The sequence below is a fragment of the Prionailurus viverrinus genome, chromosome A1 (genome assembly GCF_022837055.1).
Source record: "Prionailurus viverrinus isolate Anna chromosome A1, UM_Priviv_1.0, whole genome shotgun sequence".
Classification (NCBI taxonomy): Eukaryota; Metazoa; Chordata; class Mammalia; order Carnivora; family Felidae; genus Prionailurus; species Prionailurus viverrinus.
Genome location: NC_062561.1, coordinates 112,445,941 through 112,473,482, shown reverse-complemented (window position 1 = coordinate 112,473,482; position 27,542 = coordinate 112,445,941). Strand labels below are relative to the sequence as shown.

The 27,542-nt window shown below is 46.0% G+C and overlaps 1 long non-coding RNA gene across 13 annotated transcripts in view; it reads right to left on the bottom strand.

Moving 5' to 3' along the window:
- Positions 1-27,542, bottom strand: part of LOC125176536 (uncharacterized) — a 306,435-nt gene that overhangs the window by 124,885 nt on the left and 154,008 nt on the right. For 12 of the 13 annotated variants that reach the window (XR_007156306.1, XR_007156309.1, XR_007156299.1 and 9 more), the window contains exon 2: positions 2,770-2,979. This is a non-coding gene — a long non-coding RNA (uncharacterized LOC125176536). Of the gene's footprint in view, positions 1-2,769; positions 2,980-3,910; positions 3,984-27,542 lie in introns of those variants that run through there. The other variant, XR_007156307.1, reaches the window with a different exon arrangement.

Here is a 27,542-nt window from a genome sequence, read left to right as displayed (position 1 = left end):
CGGCTGAGCCTGGCCCAACAGCACTGGGCAGAGGCACTGGGGGAACTAAAGAGACAAGGGGCTCGTTCTCAGGGGAGGACTTGAGCTGACCCTGGAGCAAGGGGACAAGGCAGGGAGATAAGAGTCTACAGATGTTCGGAAGGTGCAAACACCCAGGAAAGGCAGAATGACCTTGCCAAGCAGCCAAGTATTTTAAGACTTCAGGTAAAACTGCGACCGTAATTCACTTACTGTCTATACATGAAAGTCTTTCCAAGGATGGAGGAGTTGTCTACACACTGGATCTACCCCGGCAGCAAAGAGTAGACATGGGGGTGTCTGTCTGCCCACAAGGAGACTCACATGGGCAGTCTCCCTATCAGCCTAGGTGCTGGGCTCCTAGGAAGTGGGAGAAGAACTATGCGGAACACCTCCCAACAGGAGGGGGTTCTCACCACAACAGAACCTACCAGCAGAGAAGCCAGCACAAGGCTCCCAGAATCCTGAGCTGCTCACACAGATGGAAGAAGTGAGGCCCAGAGGGGCGCCTGGGTGGCGCAGTCGGTTAAGCGTCCGACTTCAGCCAGGTCATGATCTCGCGGTCTGTGAGTTCGAGCCCCGCGTCCGGCTCTGGGCTGATGGCTCAGAGCCTGGAGCCTGTTTCCGATTCTGTGTCTCCCTCTCTCTCTGCCCCTCCCCCGTTCATGCTCTGTCTCTCTCTGTCCCAAAAATAAATAAACATTGAAAAAAAAAATTTAAAAAAAAAAAAAAAGAAGTGAGGCCCAGAGAGGGTCAGGGATCTGCCCCAGTCACACAGCACATGACCAGTGTAGGACCCTCCTCCATCAGCAAGGCCTTTGCACGTCTCAGTTTTCCCTGAGGCCCCTCCCAGGTTGCTCAGCTTATTAGGGAACAGCTAACAAGTGGCCCTTGAGTGTCTGTGACCTGAGCCCTATGCTTCACCAAGAGAGATTTCCTGGGAAAGGTTCCTCACTCCCCTAAACAAGGTCTCTCCAGGGCTGGCAGCACAGAGCAGGGCGCACGCCCAGAGAAAGGATAGGAAAATGGGTATAAAATTACTTAATAACATCTGATTCACACAAAAAGGAAAGGAAAGTTCTCTCAACCGTGGAGATCCACTGGGAAAAGTCAAGGCAAGATGACCAAAGGTTTGATGGGTCTTTTAAAACTTTGGTCGAAATGTTTGCTCTTATTTTAAAAACTTCTTTGTCGCAGATAAAATTGTTCTCTAATTTGGTCATACATTTGGATTTCATTATTTTCAGAATGTATTCCAGACATCTAAAATTAAACAGATGTCATCAACCCCGTTTAGGCCTAAAAGACTTGTAACCAAACAGTGACTTCAACTCCGATGCAATACCGATTTGGAACACTGTGTTTTAGTCATTAAAAGTTTTAAAACTCTGCTCCATTTTTCTCATTTCCTATAATGAGATCTCTTCCCCCTCCTTGAAATACGCCAATTCTTCAAGGGTCAGTGGAAAGTCAAACCGGAGAGCAAAGCAAATTTAAATATGAAAAATGAAAGAGCGAAGTATGAAATCCTTTATCCACTGAAACCCTCACCGAGAAAGGCACCTCGGCTTCATTGCAGACGGGGGGAGATGGGAAGGGAGAGATACAGAAACAGTGCAAGCGCAGGAAGGGGATTTGGCTTCTAAAGCCTGAATTGTTTTATCGTTCCTTTTCTGACAGGGATTAGATTAGCGAGAATCCTCCAAGCCTGCTCAAGGCGTCCTGGGGACAGTTAAGAAAAGACAATTCTTTCTCTCCTCCGATCCTCATCTCTGAGTTCGCCCCCAAATGAATTTGTTAAATAACCAGGTCAGAGCCAAGCGCCTGTTTGAGATGCCCAGACTCGCAAGCAGGGGCACGTGGCCCCTGGGACATGCCTGCGGAGTGGGGGAGGGGAATCTAGATCTGGGGTGTGGAAGTCGCATACTGGGGTCTGACCGTCTTCATTACATCAATTTCTTAAGGAAAGTGGAAAGAATAAAATAGAGAAGGGGACGAGAAGGGACAGACGCCAGAGAGGACCTGTGCCTCTCCCATGGGACCTCCAACCCTTGGTCTGAACGGGGAGGCAGACCCCCCAGCAACCACTCTACAGAGCTGGGAAGCCCAAACCAAATGCCGCACTGCCTACTTGGCTCCTCACTCCAGATCTCAGCTCAGGCCCCACCTGGCAGACCCTTCCTTCCTGAGCCACCCAACAATGAAGAAAGCGAGGTGAGGAGCGTCCAGAAACACTCAAACTGGAAGCACACAGAGAGGCAGCACATTCTCCCCATCCTCCTCCCTGCCCCCCAAATAACTCTGCGTGGAGCACTTCTGAGCAGAAAGACTTCTCCCAAGATGGGAAATCAGCTTGCTTCTAAAGGCTGACACATCCTAGGACACACAGCCCCAAATCCTTGTTCCAGAGAAAGCTCTCAGGCCCCAGGCCCCAGGAAGGGCCATGGCCATGGCCACGGATCTGTTTTGGCAAGAACTGGCAGCATCCTTGTGGGGGTCTACTGTGTTCACCCCAGGAGGGGAAGCAGGCAGACAAAAGGACACAAACACAATGACCTTTATCAGAGGACAAAGTCAAGGGCCCCGGGGGCAGGGGGGTGGGGGGGACAGGCAGGAAAGAAAGCTGATGCCTTTGGAACACACGAATGGCCCACTCTGGCCTGGGGTTAGACCTGCTCAGTATGTTCCTAACATGAGAATCCACCCAAACAATCTTTCCAAAGCCAGCTGTCAGTTCATAGATGCCCTTACCTCCCAAGTCTTAGGCAAGTCAGCTTCCCCGGACCTTGCTTCTCTTGTCCGTACCTCCCAGATGATTTGTGAGCATTTACTCTCCATGACTAGCAAACAGCTTCAGCCCTGAACCAAACCTGGGCAGCTTAGTCCTGGCAGGCTATCCAATTGCTCTTCTGAGAAGGACTGCATTCTTGGGAGTTCATTAGGGATGTCTGTCTGCCTTTGCTGGGGAAGGAAAGAGAGAGAGAGAATTTAGTTCTCCTCCGTGCCAACCCAGAATCAACCCATAGTGTTTCACAGATGGGCAAACTAAGGCCCAGGGAAGTAAGGTGAACCTATGCACGAAGGTTACACATTAGAACAGAAGATATAGGTGCAGCTCGGTGGCTCAGTCGGTTGAGCGTCCGACTCCTGGTTTCGGCTCAGGTCATGATCTCACAGCACGTGGGTTTGAGCCCTGTGTCAGGCTCTGCGCTGACAGCTATGGAGCCTGCTTGGGATTCTCTGTCTTCCTCTTTCTCTCTGCCCCTCCCCCACTACCTCCCAGTCTCTCTCAAAAAAAAAAAACAAAAAAAACCCAAAAAACCCGAGAAGATCAAGCATTTGAAAATCATACTAAAAGATTAGAATTTGCTAACTGGTATATTTCAACCCTCAGGCTTTCCTGGATTTGAACACTACCTTTGACTGAGCCCCACACACCTGTAAGAGATGTATCGGGCAAGAGACTGAGTTCAGAAGATGAAGTCACGATTCAGCTTACACAGAGAGCCAGGGACAAAACCGGGATGAAAATCCAGGCAAACATTCCAGGAGACCACCTGGACCATCAAGGTGGTATTTTCCCCCATCCATGCTGACCCGCTAGGGCTGCACAGGGGCTGAGAGAGAGAGGGTCTGTTGGTGGTAGGAGAGGATGCACAGAATTAGCTCTTCAACCCAATGGAAAGTTTGGAAACAGTGACAATTCATTCATGGGAAATACCAAATGCCCTTTGCCTCACTTCTGAGACTGAGAGGCAGAACCAGGTGACTAAGAAGACCTCATCATCACCAGGGCCCCTTGACCTCACTCCCTCAAGGATTTTCTGGCCAGCGGATGCCACTCATTTCTCTAAAAGATGGCTGACAAAGTTCTTTCAGTACATATACTAACCTGAAGTCAGAGGAGGGACAAATTAGCTGGTCATCATTTGCTTTACCAAAGGATTGGTTTTTTTCTTTACCACAGGGTTCCTATAAAAAAAACAAGAGCCCAGGGGCGCCTGGGTGGCGCAGTCGGTTAAGCGTCCGACTTCAGCCAGGTCACGATCTCGCGGTCCGTGAGTTCGAGCCCCGCGTCGGGCTCTGGGCTGATGGCTCGGAGCCTGGAGCCTGTTTCCGATTCTGTGTCTCCCGCTCTCTCTGCCCCTCCCCCGTTCATGCTCTGTCTCTCTCTGTCCCAAAAAATAAAATAAACGTTGAAAAAAAATTAAAAAAAAAAAAACAAGAGCCCTTCCACAAGCAATTGCATATAATCCCATTTGCAAAGACCATCCATGGACGGCACAACAGCCACACAAAAGCACAAAGCTACTGTAGGTCAGGGTTTGACAACTGTTCTACATAAGGCATCGGGTGAATGGCTCATGTCTGGTCTCAACACTGAACCCCCTGCCCCAAAGGTGACCTAGGTGGTGAGAAAGGAGCACGACCAGAGAAAGGATGCCAGGGAATTAGGCATGGGCTCCAAGACAATCCCCAAAGGGGAGGCTGGGAAAGTCCTCATCCTTGTCAAAACTAAGACATAAATACTCATTCCACGGGCGTGCCCACTGCATGCCCAACTTCACGCTAGACACCGGGTCAAACGCCCAACAACACCAACAGGACTCCTCTGTCCTAGAGCTTACAGTGTGTGGGTGCGGGGCTGTTGAGACAGCTGTCAATCAAACAGCCACGCTCATGAATGCCTCCCTGCAAACTCAGCTAGGGACGCCGCAGGAAAGGAATTCTGGCCTAGGAGAGCTTTTGCTGGTAGTGGCGGTGGCGGGGTTTTTGGTAATCTATTTTTGAGAGAGGTAGGGGAGGGGTAGAGAGAGAGGCAGAGAATTCCAAGCAGGCTCCACGCTATCCACGCAGAGCCTGACGCAGGACTCGAACCCATGAACTGCAGGATCATGACCTGAGCCGAAATCAAGTTTCAGAGGATTAACCAGGGGGGAGTCCAGGGGCTCCTAGGAGAGATTTTCGTAACAACACAGGAGCTAGTCTGAGGGTCAGGGGAGATTTTGCCAGAAGTAACCACTGAGTTGACATCTAAGGGGACAATTAACCTGGTAGACTGGGGTAGAGCAGAAAGGAGTCCAGGAAAAGGTGAGAGTGTGTGTCAGGGCCCTGGAGTAGGAGAGAAAGTAGTATGTTTGAGGAAATGGGAGAAGGTGGCCAAAGCGCCTGGGAAGCAGAGGGCAAGGGGCATGATGACCACAGATAAGGGATCGTAGGTCACACAAAAGAGTTGGTCTTTATACAAAGGACAATGAGCTGCCACTGGAAGGCTAAAGCAGGCAAGTCCAAGAGTCAGTCTGTGTTTGGCAGAGCTGGCTCTGGGCCCTGCATGGAGAACAGTCCAACAGGGGGGGCAAGATAAAAGTGGGTGGATGGCTAGGATGTTGTTGCAGCTGGGGAGGGGACAAAGGCAACTGGACTAGGGGGCAGCTGTGAAGATGGGCAGAAGTGGACAGAGTCAAGGGCTGTAGGACATCAAAGTAACAAGACTTCGGGCTGGATCGCCCCAGGGGCGGGAGACGGGGTGTGCCAGAGGGTGCCTCCCAGGGGCCCGGTTGTGTGAACAGATGGACAGAGACGCGTGCCCTGAGCTCGGGAGCCCTGGAGGAGGTGCAAGGCTGTGTGCTGGAGGAGCAGGGTCAGAGTATATCTCGAATTCCTCTGAAATGGCCACATGGAGACCTGGAGCACGCCGCTGAGGATATAAGTCCCAAGGGCAGATATGAGCACATACAGCGATGTCGTCCCTTCCAAAAGCCGTTAAAGGACAAAGCCGGGATGTTACCCCTCGCTCCTCAGCCCCTCTCACTTCCTCCTCCTGGATCTCCTTGCGAAGTGATTTCACAGGGAGATTGCAACATAGAGCCGCTTGCTGCGCAAGTCAAATGTCTTGCCTGAGCAGAATCTCAGTCTTTTCCCCCTAAAGAAGAGCGAAAGAAAATAAGCTTCAGATCTGGTGAGGGGGATTAAGTGTAGACACACAGGAGGACTTCCTGGCTCTGAGGGGTTGACGATGGAATGCATTAGTAAGCAGGAGTCTGGGCACTCCTTCCCCTGAGGTCTGTGAGATTGGGGGTAGACTGCTGTCCCGTGGGGATGCCTGGAAGGCAGGCGCACCAAGAAGCAGGGACCGGACCTGATCAACAGCCGCCGTTCGCCGGGCCCAGGTGACTAAGCCCCAGTCACAGGAACCCTACACACCCGGGAACAATTGCTCCATTCACCAAGTCCTCCCCTTGTGCTGGTGCAGCATCAGGGGCTTTGCCCACATTCCTTCCTGGGATTTGAATCTCTGACAGACACCAAAGTCCACTTCTCTTCTCCCTCATCTTCTATCCTATCCCCACTCTTTTTTTTTCTCCTCAAGTACGGCTGACATACAATACTGCATGGGTTTCAGTGTACGACAGGGTGATTCAACATTTATATACGTAATTCAGGGCTCACCACATAAGTACAGTTATCATCTGTCACTACACTAAATTAACACAATGTAACTGACTATATTCCTTACACTGTACTTTACCATCTCCACGATTTATTTATCTTATAACTAGAAGTCTGTACGTCTTGATCCCCTTCACCTACTTTTCCCATTTCTCCCCCAACCCCTCTCTCTTGCCTTTGATCCTGAGAACAGGTGGTAATACAGGGCTCTTGGAAACAGGCCTCTTGACCTTGGTGATGTGGACCCCAAGCAGGGTAGACACTATGTATAACAGCATTTCGGGACCGACTATAATGTAAATATATAAACATAATAAGTGTTGTAACAAATATATTAGATAACTGTACCCACAGAAGGAAAATTTGCTGCTCACTACCAGAAAAAAAAAAATGGGAGAAAAACATTGTAAGAAACAGAACCCTGTACAGACAAAAGATAAAGCATTGTACCTATTTTCAAGTGCACATATTTTAATGTTTGTCAAAGTGCCTTTCAGAAACACTGTAGCCATTTGGCCCTGGCTGCCCCCGGTGACCCCTGGCTACCCCCAGCATTATGGGAGGGTTGATAACTACCTCCCATCCTCCCAAGAAATCTATACTTCTTCGTAAGAACATACCTATGTTCTTGATCTATCATATAATGTAAATAATATAATTTCCCTATCTGTCATTTGTCTTTATTATATTCGAGGTTCCTTTCTGGAAATTAACTTTTAGTAACCTAGTTTACAGAGTCACTTAAATCCATAATTTAAAGCAAAAATCAAAGGATCCGTCACCTGCAAAGGCACCCCTTTGCAGGACTTTGCACTCTGCTCTCCATGGTTGACAACGTTTACCTTGCCTGAGGAGCGGCAGGAGAGAAAACCTCCGAAGGGAAGGTCTGCCCTGGGCTCTGGGACTCCCCAGAGCGGGGGCTGGTGAGCGTGAGCCCTTCCAGAGCGCCCAGACTTCGCGTGGCCTCTGCCCCAGCCAACACCTGCTACCCTGCCTCCAGGGCCCTAGAGCCTGCTGGACCTTTGCTTCCGGAGGCCCAACCTCAGGGGAAGCGTGGCTCCGGACAAGAGAGCCACGGAGGAACCCAACACCCCCTTGACAGGCAGCTCCACCCTTATTCCAGGCCTTTCCCTGACCCAGTTCCCCATCACACAGATACGCACACACACGAGCCCACCTTAGGTCTCCAAAAAAGCAACTGGTCACAAGGAGCCCATGCCACCCAAAGTGTGCACACAGGCCATACAGCGCAGAGCAGGGAAACTGAGCCATCCGGAGTTTGAAGCCAATGGCATGCCTTCAAATCACACTTTTTTGCCCTTTACTCTCTAGTGTGGGAAAAGGGCACCAGGAAAAAGCTGAAATGCATGTAGCCATGTACCCCACTAGCTGCAGAGGGGCCGGCTTAGGGATGGCCCTGCACTGTACCCTGTCCTTCCCTCTGTGTCACCCTGAGACTGTTGGTGGCTGCTGCAGGGTGACAAGACTGTCTAAAACAGCAGCGGGAACTGGTTTTGCTACAGCAGCTGCCCACGCATGGACTTCAGAGCTTATAGTCAGACACAGTCCATCCATGGGCTGTGAGCAAGGTGCCCTCAGAAAGTGGCTTGCCCAGGCCAGGGCTGGGACACTGGTCACCAGGCTTCGCCATGAACCAAGCATGTGTTCCTTCCTGGAGACAGGGCCTCTGAAGCCCCTTTCTGACTCTGCAGCATTTTCTCTCCCCCTCCCCAGGTTGCCCAGCTCTGCAAACAAAGGCATGTTTGGGGGAAGAATGGTGCTCATATTTAATAACCCTCAAATCTGCCTCCACATGTGGCTATTGTTAGGTAGATTTAACCAGCAATTACTGAGGTACCTCCTTCCTCCTCAGCAACAATCTAGGCCCTTAATCCAGCTAAGACCCAGGAGTTTAGGGTTGAGCTCACTGAGATGAAGGTACCAGCTTAGTCAGGGCCTGCTCCAGGCTGGGGGAGCTAGATGTGAGAGCACGACTCCCCAGAATCTACTCCTTCTTGCCAGCAAAAAAATAAGGGTGTGGGGTGGGGTGGAGTGGGGCAGGCAAAGAACGGACTACCTAAAGTCCCCGTGATAACTCAGCTTCCAGAGAATTCACATGGAGACCTAGCACAAACGTTTGGACTGAGAATCGAGAAAGAAAGCCAACATGCTCCTAGGAAGCCCCAAGAGCAGGCTGAGACTGGGGGAGGAGACCGGCCCCTCCTGGAACCCTGCAGTCCTGGCCCCTTATCTCAGCAGGAGACAATCCTAATAATGCCTCAAGTTTGTAGTCAAGCTGCCTATGGTCTGGCCAGAGGAGAAGGTAAGCTTCCATAGGGGAACCATTGCAGCAGACATAGGACTGGAGCATAGGAAGAAGCCTAATGCTACACCTCAAGCAGGCCATTTGCATTTCCACCCTCTGACCCTTTGCTCCTGCTTGTTCCCCTGCCAGGCCTGCCCTGCCTTCTCTCCACTGTCCAGCTCCCTCCCTATAAGGCCCAGCATTAAGGTGCCCATTGCTTCCCTGGAACTCAGCCCTCTGTGAGAGCACCCGTGCTATTTATACAGGCTTGGGGGACTCACAGCATGGACAATTTGTCCTCAAGGGCACCAGGAGAGGCAGAGAAAGAGGAAAGGCTGCTAGGCTGGGGTAGCTTGCATCAAACCAATTTCCACATTAAAAAGGAAGCCCTTTCACACAGCCCCATGGTCAGAGGAGGGAGGGAGCTCCCAGACCTCCCGGAGCCCCCACTGGGAGCCCCCTTGCTGTAGGGACTATAGGATACCAAGTGGAGGCTACACAAATGAGTCTGCGGCCCCTCCTGGCCATGGAGGCCAACAACACTGTGACGGGTCAGCCCCTGTCCTGCTCCCGAGCCTCCCAAGACTGGATTTTCTCATCCAACTTTTCTGTTTTACCACAAAACAGTAACAAAAACCATTTAGTGTCAATTATCATCTTGTATAAAGATCCAATTTTGGTCTCAAGAGGTACAGGGACCAGAGGCAGCATTTACTGAGAATTTCAGCCCTGCCCGGCAGTCACATCAGGGCTCACAACTACCCTTACACAGAATCTATTAACAACGGCTTTGCACAGCACAGCCCTGGATTCGAATCGCAGCTTCAGCACCTCGTGTCTGTGTGACCCGGAGCAAGTTACTTCCTGCTCCGATCCTTAATTTCCTGAACAGCCAAGTGACAATTACAAGAATGGCAAGTTGAAGGGGTTGCCATGATGACTGAATTAAATAAGCTCCATGTCGTCATTCTCGAAGGGGGACTTGGGGCCAAGAGCATCAAGGATCACCTGGGAACATGTGAGAAATGCAGATTCTCAGGCCCCACCTTAGACCTACTGAATGGGAACCTCTGAGGTGGGGCTTGCGCACACGCCCTCCAAGTGGCTGTGAGGCCCACTCAAGTTTGGAATCACTGGCATACGCAGGGAAGTTGTTCAACAGCAAGCACCTGACGAGCAAGGAGTCGTCACTGCTCCAGGAATGACTGTCCGACTCTCTCCCTTCTCCCCTGATGGACCCAAGGCTCGGGGAAGTGAAGCCATTTCTCCAAAGTCAAACAGCTAGAAGCCGGGCCACATGGCACTGGAGGCCACAGCCTCCTCACTACACCCTCGTGTCTCCCACTGAAAGCCCACATCCCAAAGCTACCTAAGCACTGACAATGTTCTCCACAGCGCCACCCAGAGGTAGCATGGTAAAACCGAGAAACACCTCCCACAAACCTGCAAGGAAAGCAAAGAAACTAAGGAAAGAAATGATCCCTCCAAAACTACGAGGGTACAGAGCCTCTCAGGCCAGACATAACTTCCTTCCTCAGGAATAAAGGTCACGGGATGCACAACCCCAGGGTTCTCCAGGACACAGCTGCTGGACGCTCTCAGGAACAGTCAGCCATCTTCACAGCACCAAAGGTAGATCCGTGAGCTGTGCGGATAAAGGCATCAATTTCTTTAAGTACTTTTCAAACAAGAAATCGAAAGGAGAATTCTCAGCTAGTCAAGAAACTGTGACTTTCTCGCCAGGGCTCAATTTCTCCACCTACACGGAGAAGTGACAAGCACCCAGTACACTACAGCTTTAAGAAGTGCTGTTTGTCAGGGCACATAGGTGGCTCAGTCGGTTAAGCGGCTGACTTCAGTTCGTGGGTTCGATTCCCGTCTCGGGCTCTGTGCTGACAGCTCAGAGCCTGGAGCCTGCTTCAGATTCTATGTCTCTCTCTGTGTCCGTCCCCTGTTCTCACACTCTATCTCTTTCTCTCTCTCTAAAAAATAAATAATAAACATTTTTTTTTAATTAAAAAAAAAAAAACAAGAAGTGCTGTTTGCCCTACCACATCTGCAGGTAGGGCTGAGGACTCTGTGCCTTAATGCAGACCGCCCTCTCCTCCCAAGGGCAGTGTCCCCAGGGCTCACACTCCACAAAGTCTGGGTGGCACTTAGCCACCCTGGCAGCAAGAACCCAAACAAACCCCAGGCTCAGGCTGGCAGGTAGAAGGGGGGTTGGTGGAAAGGAGTGCTGCCTTCTGGGAAAGCTTTTCACAGAGAATTCACGGAAGCCACAGCCCCTACTGCTGCTCTGCTTCCTGCTCTCACCATGTCACCCAAAGTACAGATCCCCGTGGGTTCCTCTTTGCTTCCAAGAGGTATGTCCTAAGTTTAATCTGCCTCAGCACTCGGCACCATGCCTGGCAAGCACGAGGCTCCCAGTAAATGCTTAGAATGAATATACCAGATGTTCAGAAAGCAACACTGTCGGTGCACCGCATACCCGACTCCCGTGAAACCTCCTTGCCTTATCTGAACCTGTGCAGCTCCTCTCCACACCAGCCTGCCACAGGGCCTGCCACCCTGTATGAATATTCTCAGTTTGCTTTCATTCACTACACTTCCAGCCACGCTGATGGTTTTCATGCAACAAGGGAACCAAGCTTGCCCCACCCCAGGACCTTTGCATATGCCAGTCTCTCTTTCCCCTATTCTTCGCTTGAGGGATTCTTTCTCAGTCTTTAGGCCTCAGCACATTCACCTCCTCAGAAAAGCCACTCTATGTAGACTTTCTCCTGTTGCTGCCTCTCCCCTTTGTTTCTTCAGCAGCACTCTCTCCAACTTGCCATTCTTTCCATCTCTTCTGTTTTGTCCAACTGCGCTCCCCCTTCCAGTGAAATGTCAGTTCCAGTGACTCGGGACCATGTCTGTCCTGCTTACCCCTGTATTCCCAGGGCCTGGCATGCTGCAGATACAAAACTAAATCTTTTCAGAATGGGTGGGTGAATGAATGAATGAGTTCACAGAGGAAAAAAACAAAAAAAGAAAAGCAGGAACAATAATAATCCAAAATGTCTGAGGAGAGTGACAGAGTTCCCTGTTGGGGGGGGGCGGGGGGGAGGAGGGGTACAAGCAGGACAGGACACTGCCTCCCTCCGAGAGCCTGGCTGGGGGGCAGACCAGACTGCCATGGTGGCTTTGCACCGGCAGCAGGCAAAGAATGGCACTGGAGAATCAGCCAGACTGAGGGTGACTTTCTGCCTTACTTGTCACCAGCTACTCCCAAATCAAGGCGTCACAAACAGCTGGTGGGCCATGACCACCATGCACAGGCTGGGGGCTGCGCCCTAAGGAAGGAGACCTTTCTCTTCCCAGCCAACCTGTACCGTCTCAAAGTCTGCTATGCGGCAAGGAGAGCGGCAGGGGATGGGGGAGGGCATCCGTTAAGAGAGAAAAAGTCACTGGCACTATGCGGGCTCCACCAAACAGGCCCCCAACAGGAGCCTGGTCTCTCATGTGTTCCCTACTGAAAAAACAAACAAACAAACAACAACAACAACAAAAACCACAGCTCCCTGGGTGAGCGGAGCTCTACTGGTGGCGGGCACTTAAAGAGACTATCAGACTCTCTAGCCCAGCCCTGGGGATAGATCCCAGCAGTGCTTCCAGTCTGTGAGTGTCTCTAGGCAGATGTGTGCCAGACTGGGCTGGACTATCATTGTAACATTTCGCCTTTCATGGGAGTCTGACCTTCTCCCTCCCAGACTTATATTTGAAACAAGCCCTAACAGCTGGTCACCATTTATTTATGCAAAGAAACTCATGCAGGGAGAGTCTTGCACATACCACACGGCCAACTAAAAACTGTTCTGCAACCACGCACAGGCCTGCCGCATGTGGCTTCCCACCAAACTAGAACCCTCACCTTCAGAGCTTCTCAGCCTATGAATGCCATACTAAGGAGTGAAGCGGCTCTCCCTGTCCCTGTCCTCACTCGCTCTGTGGCCTTAGGTCAGGGTATTTATACAGGCTCTGACTGCTTGCAGCCAGTGAGGTCCATTAGTAGGATGTAAATAGCTCTCTGCTCTTCAAAGGCTGGGCGAGCCATTCTGTGAGGTCTGAGTCAGCCCCGCCAGGGTCTTGTATTTCAAGCCTTATTCATCTTCCTGATAACTTCCATAAAGGGCCAATCCGCCTTTTTGGTATGCAGGGCCTGCCAACAGTGCCCCAGGGGGATTTTCACAAGAAACCGGCATTTGCTAAGCTCCAACTGTATACACAACTCTGTCCCAGTCACTCTGGGGGGAGAAAAAGAAGAAGACACAACTTCACTTCTTTCACCACTCTCACTCCTTTCAAGGAAACAAGGCATGCACAGGTAGCAGTTTCTGTGGGTCAAATCACAAAGAACCATATGAAACCAAAGTCCGGCAGAGTGCCATCAGGCATGGCAGGGGAGCCAGATGGGAGTACAGCCTAGTGGCCAAGCACACGGCCCTTGCTGTCAGAGACAGTGAGCTTTGAATCCTAACCCTGCCTCTTTTTAACTATGACCTGGGACAAAGGCTTAAACCCTCTGGGCCTCTTTCCCTGCCTGTACGATGGAGACAGAAATAGGAACAAAAGTGTTCTTGAGAGGATGTAATGAAGCAGTGTATGGGAAGGACTTGGGAAGGGGCTGGCAGAGAGGAAGCACTCAAGAAATATCAGCTGTGCTTTACTGCGAGAGAAGCTTTCCGGAGAACGCCAGTTTTGAGGCCTTGGAAGAAGAGAGGGACAGAGGTCCATTCCCTAGCTTGTCACCCTGCCCTGTGGGGTGGTGACATTGGCACACATTATCTCTTTGGTCTGGAGTCGGAGAAGAGGGAAGGGCCAGCTACCAGTCCTCCAACCAAGGGACACATCAATCCATTTCCAAGAACCATTCAGTCTTCTAGGATGAAGGAGTCCCAAATCCCATAGCAAATTAGCCCCAGGGAAAAGACTACCCAAAAGCACAGGGCCAGAGAGTCCTTGGTCTGGGGTAGCCCTGTCAGTCAGGGAAACTGAGTGTGAGCCATGGGTCAGCACAAGGGATGGGGAGTGCAGGCAGACAGCGGACTAGCTGGCCCCAATTCCCGTGTCCTCACTGCAGGGGGGGCCTGGAGGAGGGGAGTTCGAGCCTTGTACCCTGACAGAGGACATCCGTGGTTTCCATCTCAAGCACTTTCCTACACTATGTCTCAGGACACACAGCTACCCCGTGGGGTAGGTGAAGAAGGTAGGAGTGACATCTGTAGTTTGCAAAGAAAAACTTGAGGGTGAGAGGCTAAGTGATTGCCCAAGGTGACACGGCAAGGCAGGGGCAGACCTGGACCCCAAACCCATCTCCCAGTGCCTGATCCTGTCCTCGCGGCCTTCTTCACCTGACATTCTCCCCACAGCTGCCAAAACCCAGGACGTTAGGATCGTTGAAGTAAACACTGCACCCCGGAAAAACGTTCAACCAAGCATGAGACTCCACGGGAGCAAACGATACGGCATATGGGAACTTCCCAGATGTTCCCAAGATGGGAAGGGAGTTCTCAGGGTGAAGACAACATTGTCAAGACGGAAGCAACTTAAGTTTTAGTCAAGAGGGAATGGCAAGACAAACTATCATATGTCCACACTGTGGCATACCATTGGCCACAAAAAAAGAATGAGGTTGATCTTGAGGTACTGGCATGGAAACAACACCAGGACGGTGATGACTGAAAGCCCCAAGTTGCTGAATGAGCCTTGATATATGACTCTACACATGTGCAGTGAAAACAAAACCACATATTGTCTCTGGATTCAGAAACACATATGCAAATGCCCAGGAAAACTCTGGCAAGACCCACACTCTCCCAGCAATGTTCCACATGCCTCTGCAGATCCACACTCAGCCCTGCTCTCTGTCTGGGGAGGCTGGCCTGTATGAATGGCATCAGTGACTGGCCATGCCTCCCAGCCAAGCAGGAGCACCAGCAGATCAAAAGGGTGGAAGAGAAGGAGACTGGAATATGCGTTCTCCTAGTTTCCACCTATGAGGTCTCCAAAAACTGGCCACAACCTTCAGCCAAAGGTCATAGCTTCTTTGAAGGTGCCCCACTCTCTTCTCCAGGGTTTTGGTTTCTTGGGCCTAAAGGTGAGAAATGCTTTTGCTACAGCAAGCCCCGGAGTGTTGTACTGTGCTTTTTGGATTGCCCACACCATACATATTGTTCCTCTGTTAAAACCTCCAATTATCCTTTGGGGCACCTAGGTGGCTCAGTCCATTAAGCATCCAACTCTTGATTTTGGCTCAGGTTATGATCTCACAGTACATGGGTTCGAACCTTGCATCCGGCTCTCCACTGACAGTGCAGAGCCTGCTTGGGATTCTCTCTCTCTCTCTCTCTCTCTCTCTCTCTCTCTCTCTCTCTCCTCCCATCTCTGCTCCTCCCCTGCTTGCTCTCTCTCTCTCAAAAAAAAAAAAAAAAAAAAAAAAAAAAGCTCAAATTATCTCAGTTAAAAAGTGCCATTGTTTTCCCCCAAGATAAAACCCAAACTGGTAAGAATGGTCAACTGGGGAGAGTGGAAAAAGAGAGGGGTGAACCACAGCATCTGAGGCTTAGTTAATCAGTGATTTTCAGTAATTACGTACTGTGTGTTTTGTTCTTACTGCAGAAAATTTCAAGCACATAAAAAATAGATAAAAGGTGGTAGGTATCCATTACCCAGCTCCAAAGGCCATCAGTTCATGACCAATCTGATATCAGCTATGGCCCCAGCCACTCCCCATCTCTTACTGTTTTAATACAAATCCAAAACATATCATCTGTAAAGTTTTAAATTTACAAGGAAACTATATTTCTATATTGCCTGGGTATTTAAAACTTAATTAAAAACAAAGGCATCCTCAAAGCTAGAACTTCGAGGCTGAGGAGACTCTGTCCTTGTTTGAATTTGTGCCCAGGCCAAGGCTTTCCCCTTGCCATCTATCCCACTAACATGGCTCAGAGGTTGGCCAGGTGGCCATGGTGAACACCTCAGTGGGCCAGAGGCCTGGCTAGCACGAGATGTCCCTGTCAACCTATCCTACATGTGGAAGATGCCATGATGACACAAAGCTATAAGAATGCCTCCCATGAGCATGTTTTGGGGTTCTGCTCACACTAGGTTTTTGGTTTTGTTTCTGTTTTAACTTTTTACTGAAGTGCAACTGTATGTATGGTGAGCTGCATTCTGTGTTATCACACATCGTTGTAGTCTATTGGTTTTCATTGCATGATAGCATTCCACTGTGTGAATATGTACATATATCTACTCCAATTCACTTATCCATTCTACTCTTGAAGGAAATTTGGATTGTTTCCAGTTTGGAGCTATTAAAAATATTGTTAGGGGCATTCTAACACACCTTTTGCTGTTCATATACATGCATTTCTGTTGGATACATATATCTAGAATGGAAAGGCTAGATCATAAGGTGGCACATGTTTAACCTCAGTGCATACCAAGAGGTGTCCACAGTAGATGTGATTTCTGGTATTCAACATCCTTGACAACCAATTTGACAATAAATTTTCTATAGAAAAATTTTTTTACAAAATCCTTGCCAACACCTGGGTATCTTCTGGGTTTGTTTCTTTGTTCCACTGTTCTCACTCTGGTAGGTGGAGTGTATCTTCCTATGGTTTTAACTTGCAGCTCCCTAAGGACTAATGAAGCTCCACACTATTTCTTATGTTTCTTGGCCAGTGGATAACCTCCTTTATGAAATATCTCTTCAAGTCTTTTGTACATTTTTCCTGCAGGGTGTCTTCTTTTTCCTATCAATTTACAAAAGTTACTTATATATTCTGGATGCCAGCCGTTTGCCAGACAGAGGTTCTGAAAACTCTTCTTCCATTCTGTAGACTGCCTTTTTGCCTTCCTAACAGTGTCTTCTGATGAAGTTTTTAAGTTTAAATGGTCAGATTTATTAACTTATTTTCTTGTATGGTTAACAGTTTTTGTGTCTTGGTTAAGAAATATTTGCCTACGCTGCTCTCATTTTTATGAAGATTCTTTGAGGGGGGAAAAAAAACCTATTGGAAATTGAGTAAGAAAAACCCTAGGAAACCACTACATGGAAACACCGAATCAATAGCTCCAAGAAGCAATTGATCTGTGGTTGCCTCTTTAGAAAGACAACCTCCTGATTTGTTTTTTTATTCCTTTGTTAGCAGCTGCTTGGAAGAATCCAGGCTCTTCTCACCTGTAAAAGGTGAAGAGAGAAAGTTCAGACTGAACTCATCCCCATCAAGAAAAAAAGAAGTCTTCAGAGCATTTCTCTGTACGCTTAAAAAAGAAAAATTACTGAAAACTTAACATTATGCCAATGACCAGCAAAAAAGATGAGAGCAGGGGTTCTTGAACATAGGAATAGTAGGAAAATGCCAGCATTAAAATTGAAACGGTTTCGGGATAAGTGTTTCTAAGAACAATTCTCTTTCTATAGAGGCCTCATTTCTCCCAGGAGACATTTACATCCTATTTGGTATGAAACAATCTCTAAAAACTTCCACCATGGGGCATTTCCCCCACTGAATAAATGTAAACATGACTAACACACTTAGTGGTCTTATTGCCAAATACATTAATCTAAGTCATTTTACAATCATTTGTTGGATGACAAAAGTTCCTTTGAAAATCACTATTTTCACTGTTTAGTCAGCAGTAAGATTGGAAGGTAATGGTGACCACCTAAATCCTAACAACTCCTCACATCTAAAAATTGAAGGCAAGAAAAACAAAGCTACAATTAACAAGGGAAAAAACAAGCCACACACACAAAAGTCTACACATGACCCATACTTTTAGCATCACTAACTGGATAATACTATGAACTTCAAATAACATGTAAGCACGGAGATAAGCACCGAATTCCAACAGATCACCTACCATTACTGCGAGTCTGTAGATATGGGCAGCACAAACGGGAGACTTAAGAAATTCTATGAAGAAAAGAAGGGAGTGGAGAACATAGTTGAAACACAGAATCATCCAGAAAGGAAAAGTCCAGCCTAAATGCAAAATAGTCCTCACTTATATCTCAACAAAGCTTAAAAAATATATCCACCAAATGCAAAATGATGAACTTAAGTCTGAAACCTAATAGTTCACAATACTGGCTGCAGGGAAGGTACCTCAAAGTGAGCAGGGTTGGAGGTGGCAATGTCAAGAAGTACGATTCTCAGAGGAGGAAGAAATAAATGAACAAGATGTGCTGCTCCTGAGAGATGTGGCAGTCGAGAAAACTTAGGAAGAGTGGAAAACCAAGAATCCTGCAGAAAAAAAAAGAAAGAAAGAAAAACAAAAGCCCTCCCTCTCCCCATTTCCAGAACTACTCATTCAATCAGCTGCAATTTGCTATACTGACAGAAGAGGGCGCCCTTGAAACAGGAAACCCTCTTCACAAACCGCTGAGGGGTGGGGAAGAGGAAAAATCAGACTAATTTCATACTAAGATACGATACAAAGATAAAATACAAATCAAAACATTTCAGCTAATGAAAATTCCACCCTCCAGAAAATCAACCATGAAGCAGAAGAAAAGTATCATCTTTCAAACTGAATTAATTATTATAAAACAAGCATTTGAAGATTAAAACAAAAACTAGATTCACTTATAAAATCTAAGAATAGAAGGGGACCTAAAAAATCAAGAAATTCTATGAGGGTTTGCCAAATTCCGGGAAAAATTTTTGCAGAAAAAGTCAAAATTATTTCAGGAATAAAGACTAAGAGAGAGTAGGTCCAAATGAAAATCTGATAAGAGACACTGAAGGTAAAAAGACATAAAGCAAGATAAAAATGAGCTTAAAAATTGAAAATAATCAGAGAGAAACTAGTTGAAATGGAAGGCAGGCAAGGATAGTCCAACACATGTACAATTGGAGCCATGAAGAAGAAATGTAAAACAATACAACACAAATAATATTTGGCAATGTAATGCAAAAAAGTTGCCAGAAATAAAATCTTCAGTCAACATATTTAAGATGCCCACTGTGTGCCTTGGAAAATTGATCTAGAATGATCAACTCAGACATGTATCCCAGTAAAACGACTGAACTCTAATGACAAAGAACAAAACCCTCAGGATCTTTAGGCAAAAACATCAAATTATTATTCAAGTAAGAAATTTAGGCTGGCATAAGACTTCCTAAGAACAACATACAGAATAGGGCAGGAGTGAGGCAGCATTTTCGAGACACAAGGAGACGGAGCGCAAGCCAAGGATTTAATATCTACCCTTCCTCCAATGAAGCTTTAGCCTGTAAGAGATAACTGGGGGAGCTTCCTCAAAAGAACGGAGGGTGATCATTTAATACATTTAATTATAGAGCCAAGACAAAAACAAGTATGAGGTCAAAGTAACATCAAAGTGTAAACATTACACGTTCTGACAAAGCGTAAAGATGATAACAAAGGGGAAGGCAAAGTATGACCAGAGATTATTGTTCAGGTTATAGGTGGGGGCCAAAGGATACCATTTAAAACTGACAGTCCAGATAGTATAGGTTTAAGAAAAGGAGGGATTAAGGGAAGCAAAAAAGGCATAAATACAAAAGTAACCTGGAGATTAAAAATACAAACTTTTCTAAATGTCAAAGGAATTTTTATTTTTTTATGTTTATTTATTTTTGAGAAAGAGAGACAGAGCATGAGCAGGGGAGGAGGAGGAGGAAGATGGGAGAGAGAGAGAGAGAGAGAGAGAGAGAGACAGAGAGAGACAGAGAGAGAGAGGGAGGGAGGGAGACACAGAATCCAAAGCAGGCTCCAGGCTCTGAGCTGTCAGCACAGAGCCCGACACGAGGCTCGAACTACAGACCACGAGATCATGACCTGAGCATAAGTCGGACACTTAATCAACTGAGTCACCCAGGCGCCCCACCAAAGAAATTTTTAGGCAATGATGGAAATGAATCAAACTCAGAGACAGGTCTCAGTACACACAATACACACAATTCTAAGCCATCCCTAAGGAGTCTAGCACATTCCTTAATGGGGAAATACCAGAGACATTCCCACTGCGGGGAAGGACAAGACACAGATGCCCACTTTTCCACTATTAACACTGTGCTGGAAGTATGAGCTAATGCAATTGGGAGCAAACAGTAAAAGGCTTGAGAACTGGAAAATAAGTAAAGCAGACCCGACTGCAGAGGACAGGACAGCATACCTAGAGAACTAGAGATGAAATGATTAAGCTAACTCAGAATTTCTCAAAATCTTTGATAAAGCAGAACCCCTTCACATTCTTAAAATTATTAAGGACCTCAAAGAGCTTGTGTTTATGTAGGGGATATATTTTTTATATTACTGGATTAGAAACTAAAGCTGAGGAAAATTTAAAGGTGATCAATTTAGGTATAAGTAACAACAAAGAACATGTTAACCTAAGTACCGCATTTTCTGAAAAATAAGCATAAACCAACACTTTCAGGGATGAGAATGACATTATTTTACATTTGTGCACATCTCTTTGTTGTTGAGCTTAATAGAAAACAGATGGATTTTCACTCTGCTTCTGCAATCTGTTATGATATCACACATGATGTGGATTCTGGAAAACTCCATGGTACACTCAAGAGAGAATGCAAGCTATAAGGGCAAATTATGTCTTAGTATTATTATGAAAATTGTTTTGACCTTGTGAATCCACTAAATGGGTCTCAGGAACCCCAAAGGAACTCAGACCACATAGTGAGAGCCATTGAACTAACTCCAGCAATAAAATAGCTCCATACACTCACAGGATGTAAAATCAGTAGGGAGAGTCCACAGCCTTCCTAGGCACAAAGAGCAACCAAGTGTAAGATGTAACAAAGGAGAAAGGCCTCATTTACAACAGCAGCAGAAAAGATAACACACTTACAAATAAATCTAAAAAGACATGTTGAAAACCAATAGGAGGAAAACTGTAACACACTTCTGAAACAACAGCAAAGTAGACATGAACAAATGGAAAAGACATCCTTATTTGTGGTTGGGCTGTCTCAAGATCATTGACATGTCAGTTCGAAGTTCATTTATCAATATGATCCCAATAAAAATTTCAACAGATATTCCTCTGAAGCTGGACAAGATGACACTAAGGTTCATAGAGAAAAATTAATATGTCAGAATAGGGAGGCAAACAATGAAAAGAGGGCTAGCCCTACCACGTATTTTGAAGTATTACAAAGCCTCTATCATTAAAACAGTGTGGTAATGGCATATAAAGAGACAGACTAATGGAATAAACTGCCAACTCCAGAAAGAGCCCAAACTGCCTGTGAAAATTTAGGGTTTCTTAAAGGTGACATCTCAAATCACTCAGACAAAGACGGATGTTATAATCAAGGGCATTGATACACTAGATAGACATTTGGAAGAAAATAACAATTAGATCCATTCCTGGGGCGCCTGGGTGGCTCAGTCGGTTAAGCATCTGACTCTGGGTTTTGAGTCAGGTCATGATCTCACAGTTTTCTTGAGTTTGGACAGTGCAGAACCTTCTTAGGATTCTCTGTTTCTCCCTCCTCTCTGCTCCTCCCCTGCTGCACTGTCTCTCTCAAAATAAGTAAATAAGCTTTTAAAAAAGAATGTGTTATATAAGAAAAATAGATCCATTCCTTATCTCACATTTAAAAAGAAGTTCCAAATGGACTAGAGATCTAAATACTAAAAACTAAATCATACTAGCATGAAAAGAAAATATGAGCGAATTTTGTAAGTGGGGTATAGCACAGCTTTCTAATTATGAGTCAAAAATCTGATGAAATCAAATAAACATTGTTACTTTTGACTATAAAATATTTTTTAAGTTTTGCAAGGCAAAACCAAACAAAAACAAAACAAACACAAAAATGAAAGAAAACAAACACCACAAACAAAATCAAAAGACAAACATCAAACTGGGAGACATTATTTGCAACATATATCACAGATACAGGGCTAATATATCTTTAAAAAGACCCCGAAACCCTATAGAAAAGTGACCAGAGACATACACAAGCAATTCACCAAAAGACATTAAAATGCTCTGAAACCTACAAAAAAAGTGTTCAACAAATATCACACATCATCAGAAAATGCTAATTAAGACTTCACTGACACACTGGTTTTCAGTCATCATATTAGCAAAAATTCAAAATCTTCACACTATACCCTGGTGGCAGAGCTGTAAGAAACAAGCAATCTTCAACACTGCTGGTAGGAATGTGCATTACAGAACCCCTAAGAAGAAGAATTTGGCAATACTAACAAAACTGGCAATTTGTTTACCTTGACTCAGCCAGCAATCCTACTTCCAAGAAATTACCCTTAAAGATACACAACCAAGCATAAAAATCTACACACATAAATCATTTTCACTGCCACATAATACTGGGAACTATGTAAATTCTCAAACATAGGATACTGGTTGAAAATACGTGGTTATATACATGCAGTGGAGTGATATGCTGCTAGAAAAAAAGACAGAGAGAGGATGGGGAAAATCTCTATGAACAGATACGGAGTGATTTCTAGAATATATTAGGCGGAAAAAGTGAGATGCCAAATAATATATATAGTACATTACCTTTTGTGCAACAAAGAATGGAGAAATAGGAAAACAGCCATTTCTTGCTGATCTTTGCAAAGAAGAAACACAAGAAGAAACAGAAAAAATAAGATTGGTTCCCTCCAAGGGATGAGAGAGGAGACAGTAAAAGGGCTGTGGGAAGGGATAACACTTCTCCAAGGACACCTCTCTATAGCTTTGACTTTGGTTAGCATGTTAATATTCTACATAAGCAACACTGAAATCAACAAGGATGAGAATGAAAACTACAGCTAAAGCAAATGAACCACACTGTATTTCAAGTAAATCTAATTAGGAGAAACCATCTGAAGAACCCCAGTGGAGAACCACACTGAAAAGAAATAGAATTAATCTATGGGCACCTGGGTGGCTCAGTCAGTTAAGCATCCAACTTTTGGTTTTGGCTCAGGTCATGATCTCATGGTCCATGGGTTCAAGTCCCACATCAGGCTTCTTGTTGTCAGCATGGAGCCTGCTTGGGATTCTCTTTCTCTCTCTCTCTCTCTCTGCCCTTCCCCCTCTCGTTCTCTCTCAAAATAAATAAATAAAATCTAATTTTTTTTCATTTAAAAATAATTTTTTTAATATTTATTTTTGAGACAGAGAAACAGAGCATGAGTGGGGGAGGGACAGAGAGAGAGGGAGACACAGAATCTGAAGCAGGCTCCAGGCTCTGAGTTGTCAGCACAGAGCCTGACGCGGGGCTCAAACCCATGGACAATGAGATCACAACCTGAGCCAAAGTTGGGTACTTAACCAACTGAGCCACCCATGTGCCCCTAAACTCTAAAAAATCTTGTAAAATATAATTAATCTAGGGGCACCTGGGTGGTTCGAACCCTGCATCGGGCTCTGTGCTGACAGCCTGGAGCGTGCCTTGGATTCTGTGTCTCCCTCTCTCTGCCCCTCCCCGACTCGTATTCTGTCTCTGTCCCTCTCAAAAATAAGCAAACATTAAAAAAAAAGAATTAATCAAGGTATTTCGTTCAACAATTACATAAAGTGTATGCCCATGGTCTAGAGGGAAAAAGGGCTGCAAACTAATCATGAACTCTCTTAACCAGGCTTGTTCTCCACAGTGGTATGGGTGTAGCAATTTGCAACTCTTTTAGATATGCTGCAGGATATGTATAACTGTGTGACAGTACTGGAAGCCAGGATTACTCACTGTAGAAGAGGTGAGATTTGAATACAGGATAAGGAGAGGCAATGAGGAACATGGGGGAATGGAATGGATCAGAGGGTAACAGCATGAAATCATGAAATATATATTATATATACATACATGTTATATATACATTGTATATGATATATATCATATATTATATATATAATATATATTGTATTGTGTATATATAATATATATTACATTGTATATATCTTATGTATTATATTGTATATGTATACATGATATATATTATATTGTATATGTACATATATATTATGCTGTATAATGTATATAAAATATATATAATATATACAATACAATATACAATATATTGTATATATATCTATAATACATATTAGATTATATATGTATATATGATTTATACTATATTGTATATGTATATCATATGTACATATGTAAATTTTTGAATACGTGTATATAATTTTAATGTGTGTATGTATGTATTTATAGGTTTCAAACCTAGTATGTGTCAGTGTGTGTGAGTGTATAATATATAGATCCTAGACTTGAAAAGGTCAGTAGCACAGGACACACACAGTGTCTAGGTCTTAAATTTTAAATATTTCCCAGGAAAAGGAAACAGGGCTCCTTAGCCAATTGCCTGATTCCAAGACTAGGGCAGGAAAGGTACACAAGGTAAGCCTGGTTAGTTTGAGAAATGAAACTCAAAGTCATGATGGGGGCATTTCAACAGGACACAGGAGCCAACTTGAAGGGTATCTCATTGGCTACATGTGAGACAACTGAAGCACCAAAATAAAAAAAAGGTAGTAATAGATTATAACTTGGTGAGTAAAAAAGAAATCTAAGAGGAGCACCTGGGTGGCTCAGTGGGTTCAACGTCCAACCTCAGCTCAGGTCATGATCGCATAGTTGTTGAGTTCAAGCCCCATGTTGGGCTCTCTGCTGTCAGCCAAGAGTCCACTTCAGATCCCCTGTGGCCCTCTGTCTCTCTCTCTCTCTCTCTCTCTCTCATAAATAAATAAATAAATAAATAAATAAATAAATAAATAAATAAAGTTTATTTTTGAGAGACAGAGAGACACAGAGTGGGGGGATGGGGCAGGGAGAGACAAAGACACAGAATCTGAAAAGGCTCCAGGCTCGGAGCTGTCAGCACAGAGCCCGATGCAGGGCTCGAACTCACAAGCCATGAGATCATGACCTGAGCTGAAGTCGGACGCTTAACCGACTGAGCTACTCAGGTGCCCCAATAAATATATTTTTAAAAATCTATGAGACCGTACTGGTGATGCTGCAGGAGACGCAGCAGAGTGGATGCAGAAGCAGAAGTAGGGAAGGAGGGGGCCAGAAAGGAACAGGAGGAAGGAGGATGTAAGGGTGTGTTCTCCATCAGAGGACAATGACGGCCCAGAAATGAGGACAAGGTATTGAAACCGGACAATCACCACTGTGTAAGCAACATGACGACTGGCTGGGGAATAATGGATCAATGGGTGCTGAATTGGGTGGTTGGGGGAGGGCTGATGGGGAGGATATTTGCACAACAAAGCGTCTCCACAGACCGCTAATCAGTTACAAGGGGGAAGATTAATTACACAGGGCAGTAGTAACCAGACATCTTGCCCAGGAAGTCCAGGTGAACATCACCAGGGAGGGGTAGACAGCATGTGCCTCCAGATACCGTGTCCTGAAGAAACACGACAGACCAACCAGGGATGGAACGATCTGAAACTAGTCATGACAAAGTATCCAACAAACCCAATCTGAGGAACAGACAGCCTGCATTCTGACCTCTTCTTCAACAAAACAACAGGGTTGTGAAAGACAAAGAAAGGCTGAAGAACTGTTCCAGATTAATCATTGATTAAAAGCGAGCAGACAGCAAAATGCAGTATGTGATCATGGACGGGTCCTGTACCGAAAAGAAAAATCTGGAATAGGTACTGTATGGGAAGGTAAACAATGTATGGTTAACTATTCAATGGCAGGATTTTCCAATTCTGAAGGGGACCTTTGAAATCGGGCTTTACCAAGTTGGGCAAATTTAGCAAATTTGCTGTAACAAATGCCCCAATGTGTTCTGCCTCACAGCCACGTCACCTTTACTGATGAATAAGCAGGTGTTCCGGTGAGGGCAGCCATCCAGGGCCCAGAGAGGCCAGGCCCCGACTCATCAACTTTAACTTGTCCAAAGAGTACATGTGACTTAAATGTGCCCTGTCTTTTTTTTTTTTTTTTTTATGTTTTATTTATTTTTGAGAGAGAGAGAGAGAGACAGCGAGCAAGCAAGCATGAGCAGGGCAGGGGCAGAGGGGGAGGGAGTCACAGAAACTGAAGCAGGCTCCAGGCTCTGAGCTGTCAGCACAGAGCCTGATGCGGGGCTCGAACTCACAAACTGCGAGATCATGACCTGAGCCGAATATTAGGCTCAATCGACTGAGCCACCCAGGCGCCCAGATGTGCCCGTCTTTTACAGCAGATACACTTGGTGAAAACACCCAGGGACCCCCTGAAGAAGGCTAGGTCATTGCGGAGGCCTGGAAGCAAATGGTATCATCTTCTGGTGACCCTCAGCCAGAATGGACATGGCCCCAAAGGCAAAAATCCAAAATTCTCCCAGCTGGGGCTCAAAGACTCATGTAGATCTGGCCTTAGCAGGTCCCTGTGATCCTGCCCCCAATCCCGAGCAGCCAACAGAAGTTGTCAGTAGCCACCCCAGTGACTCATCCAATACACAAATGGGAAATGAGTGATCATTCACATTTAGTTGCATTTTTCTTCCTGGAGATTTATTCCGGATTATTGCATCTGACACCACTCAAATGCCAAGAATGACTCTTGTACAAAAAAACAAAAGAAAAATGTGAGAGAGCTTTTATGTTCTTAGAGATTCATTTAGCTGGATTATATCTGGCATCAGCACGCCCACCCCTCCGTCAGATTGTATTGGCAGAAAACAGGACAGACCAACCAAGGAGTGTGCACTTTCCATGTCTTCAAATTGCTGTAGCATTCCAAAATTTCACAACGTTCTCTCCTACAGCCAGGTGAATATGAAGCGATTCCAGTGGGGCATGCAGGGGTGAGGGAGGGAGGGAGAGGGGGGCATGGAAATTCACAGAGAGGGGCCTGAGAAGAATGATGATGCCTCTGTCACCTCCTTGAGTTCTTCCATAAGCATTTGTTCCTAAGCTCTTGAACCTCATTTGAGCTCAGCATCCAATCTGGATTGGAGTTGGTAACAAGGACTTTGGTCACAGAGGTCTGTCTATTGGAGTCAAAGCAACACTCACAGTTGCCTGTGCCAACATCACACAGAGCAGAAAAGCAGGGCTGAATTTTACCTTTTTTGTTTTTAATATTTACTTTTGAGAGAGAGAGGCAGAGACAGTGGCGACAGAGGATCCCAAGTGGGCTCTGTGTTGACAGCAGAGAGCCAGATGCGGGGCTCAAACTCCCAAATGGTGAGATCACCACCTGAGCTGAAGTCAGATGCTTAACCTACTGAGCCACCCAGGTGCCCCTGAATTTTATCTTTAAGATGGGGGTGACCCAGAACACAGCCTCTCCCAGGGATTAAGTGGCTAATAGCAATGACACTCCACAGCCAGAGCAAATACTAAGTGATTGCTTGACAATGGGCAACTCAATGGACTGTATCGAAGCCTGTCTTGTCTTCTCCTTCCCTTACAGATTGACACTACGATGCACCTCTCCAGTGATAACCACAGAGATTGCAGCATTGTATAAGAAAAAGTCTTATCAGCCCCAAACCCAAAGTGCCGCTATAGCCTCATCACCTCTCACCTTCATGGACCAGGAAAGCATGCACGTCTCCCTCAACAGCTCAATCTCCCAGCCAAGAATGTTCCCACTTAAAAGACTTCTCCACACACCACATTTTTTTTTCACCAGCCTCTGGAACATGTTATCTCAGGAGAGTGAGAGTCAAAACAAATGAACTTGTAGCAGCTGGGGAGGAAGACAGAATGACTCAGGAGCCCTTCCACTTCACTCCAGACAGGGTCATT